Raw genomic sequence first — 3622 nt, 5'->3', positions numbered from 1 at the left:
ATTCCTGCCTGGCTGAGGAGCCCATCACGGCTCATGCGCGCGCTCGGCCAATCGGAGCAATGTGGAAGGACAAGTGGGCTGCCGAAAGTATTCACGCGACCGGGACCTACACAGGGATGCCTAGTGGGGTTGACAGCAACCACCTCGACAGCCCCCTCCCATACCTGCCCGGTGGGAGGGAGGGAGGAGTGAATACAATGGAGAAGGACCAGGCCCCCTAACATAGCGCAAGGTACAACACAGTATGGACCAAGCACGTCACTGTTATGGGCAAGCCGTAGTGGCATACACATGACACACATATCCACGACATCAATCCCCGCGAAGCCCAGACCGACCCGGCATTTTCCCCCCGGGAAAGCACAAATCCCTTCGGGGTACCAGAACAGCAGATCTGCGCCCCGGCGGACAACAGGTTAACTGACTCGGTCCAGCGTGACCGGAATCAGTCCTGCTTCCTAGTCACGCCGCCATCCCCAGTCCTAAGAGGGGGGTAGGTACGCGTGTCGATCTAAAACATCACAGAGGGCACCACTAAGATGGACAGAACGTGAATGCGCTGCTCCTGGCGGCCCACCTCATGGGCGTGAGACCCCTCCGCCACTGTAATGATCTACTCCGTCATCTCCCCCCGGAGATGCACGTGAGTCATCGAGTCTTGCACAGGCGCTCGATAGAGATAAAAAATCTCCCTCCTAGTCGCCCGCATAAAAAACGCTGTTTCTATGAATTGGGCAACCAAGGCGCGCCGGCCCAAAAACGTGGTTCCACATAGGAAGCACCCAGGGCCAGCGCTATATGCACGTCAAGAACTCGAAACACATCAATGGTGAATTCTAATAAGAAACACCAGACAACGTCCCCTCCATGCTGTCTGGGACGAGCAGCAGGAAGCCGGTCAATAAGACACACGCGACTGAGGGCAACCCCGTCAATTCCGCTCCTCACATAAGAGGAGAAGACAGAAGTTCCCCCAGAGAGACCTCCACGTGAGTACAATTTAAAAAGATACATGCAATAATAATTGGGCCAAGTGACCAACAGCCCAATACACACTGTAATAGAGAGCAGAGCAGAAAACGAACAGTTTTCGAATGCAACGCATCATCCAACGTTGACAAAGACAGCGGTCTGCAGCACACAGCCTGTAACCTCACGGATGTCTCCTGGCCAATAGGAAACACACCCAGTGACGTATCCCATGACCGGAGGGAAATCCTGTGACCCACCCATCCTAACAGGGAGTGGAACCAGGGAACCCCCCCCCCCCTTCCCTCTCCCTGTGACGCGCTGCCCCTCAGCCGACAGGGAAAACTGACAGGCAGGAGGTCCCACCTCCCGGCCAATCAGTAAAGGGGGGGGAGGATTTTATCAGCCCACCCCTCATAACCCCTCACCCCTGATACGATGCAACGACAAAGCAGAGCCATGAGACCAGTCATAGCGTGCTACATGAAAGCACATTATACCTGTTAGGGTAACAGCTTCACATTCTGCACGCCAGCCACAGACGATAACCTCGCCTGTGCAAAAACTGGTTTTATACATGGCTTCAGGCACATGTGCGAACTTGCCACCTGAATTTTTACACCTTTACCCTAAAAGGAGGAAAAAACACAGACCAAGAGAGGGGCCAAGGGCCCTGGTACAAGAGCTACACATGTAATTTCTGTAGGCCAACACCTAACCCAGTTGTGGATCCTAAACGTGAATACGATACACACAACCCTCCATCACAACAAAAAAGGGCAAAAAGTACACTCTCACTACTGTAAGAGGAACACAGTTTTTTATGATGAGAGAAGACCTCGAGTAAGTGCTGGTCACAGGCCTTGCTAAGTCTACATGACAGCGACCAAACAATTTTCAGAGAAATTGCCTCTCTCTAAGCAAGAGCACAACCCCAGCAGAAGCTGAGGGATTTACACCGTATCCCCAAAAATAAGATAAGATAAGATAAGATAAGATATTCCTTTATTGATCCCCTTGGGGAAATTCAGGCATCATAGCAGCATGGGGGGAGGGGGGAGGGGTACAGGTAGTAAAACAACACAGTATACAGGTAGTAAAAAACAACACAGGCAGTGTAAACAATTTGATCAATATGGTCAATATAATATAATATATAAATATAGTGGATCAACACACATTTTGTAAACAAAATCATATTTGAGGGGAGGGGGGGGGGGGGCCAGGGGCAAACCGGGGAATAATTTCACCCACCCCTCACCACCTTACCCCTGATACGATGCCAAATGTGTAGAGTAAGCTTTACATCATGCACGCCAGCACAGCCGAAGACCTTGTTTGAACAGGTTTCCCACAGCTCTGCTTATGTGTGAAAAAAACTTGTTATTTTCATCATTACCCTCAAGTAATAATAACAAGCTAAGAGAGGGACTCAGCCCTCGATCATATGCCACTATGCACAGCATTGTAGGGTAACCCAGCCAGTTGTGGGCTCAGCCACGTTGTCTAAATGTTACATGAAGACACACAACTTATCATCATACAACAAAAAACCCAGTTCATTTTTAATCATGTAAAAAACAACGCTGTTCCTAGGTAGAGAGAAAGGCACAAGCCTTGGCCAACGCTAACCCAAGCTATACAAAGCGACCAAGACAATTCTCACACAGCACACGTCGTATCTCCAAATGTAGTGAAGTAACATATGTTTTGTAGACATCGTTATTAACAAAAACATTCGGGAGGGGAAGGAAGGAAGAGTGGGGTAATGTCCATTGGACATCTTACCTGCACCAAGGAACGCAGGACGAAAGGCCGCAACACAGGTTGGTCTCCACGTCGACGAAGGCCTCTTGCTGGCTAAGCCAGAAGAAGCTATGGCCGGAGCCTAGCTCCGGCGTGACGCACCCTCCTGCAGCTGGTCATGGCGCAGGCCCGACTACATCTTCTGCCAAAGATGACGTTGTAGTCAGAGTGCCAGGGCCTGCTATTCTCATGGCTACGCCAATGGTTGTAGCACAAGCTAAACAGCTAACTCTAGGCTAACTGATAGCATCAAGCTAACGTTCCCAGCCGAGCGCAGCCGGCAGCTAACGTCATAGCTAACAGCTAACTGGCTAACAGTTAGCTCAAACCAGCTATCGCTAGCCACTAGCTCACGCAGAAGCAAGCTAAGCGACTACTACTGAAACTGTACAACGTGAGAAAATCAATACAGGCCAACACTTCAGACAGCCGCTGTCTTTTCCTCTTCTCATCCGAAGAAAAAAAGGGAAAAAAGGCAACACACGTCCCTCTTCAGAACGGTGTTTACCAGACACAGCGGTGTCGGCAACAAGTCCCTCGCGGACTATAGCCGACCTGAGCATGGAGATATTCTCATAATGAACACCAAGCTCACCTCCCTCGCGCCGGGTGTTTTTCATCTTGAAAAGCGGGGCCAGCACGGCGACAGTGGGTATCCGTTTGTCCAGAGACCCGGGAATTGAACCGCAGATTCGGAATCACGGTCCCAGGAAAACAAAGCTCTTACTCGAGGAGGAGCTAATGTTAACATGGGGCATCAAGCTAGAACCCCCTCCACGCCGCTAAGGGGCAGCGAAAAGGATCCCAGCCTGGAGCCGACCTTCGTAAGCTGTGTAGTTGTTCCCCC

Source organism: Notolepis coatsorum (assembly GCF_963971535.1).
Source record: "Notolepis coatsorum genome assembly, chromosome: 4".
Classification (NCBI taxonomy): Eukaryota; Metazoa; Chordata; class Actinopteri; order Aulopiformes; family Paralepididae; genus Notolepis; species Notolepis coatsorum.
Note: the sequence above shows the minus strand (reverse complement) of the source record.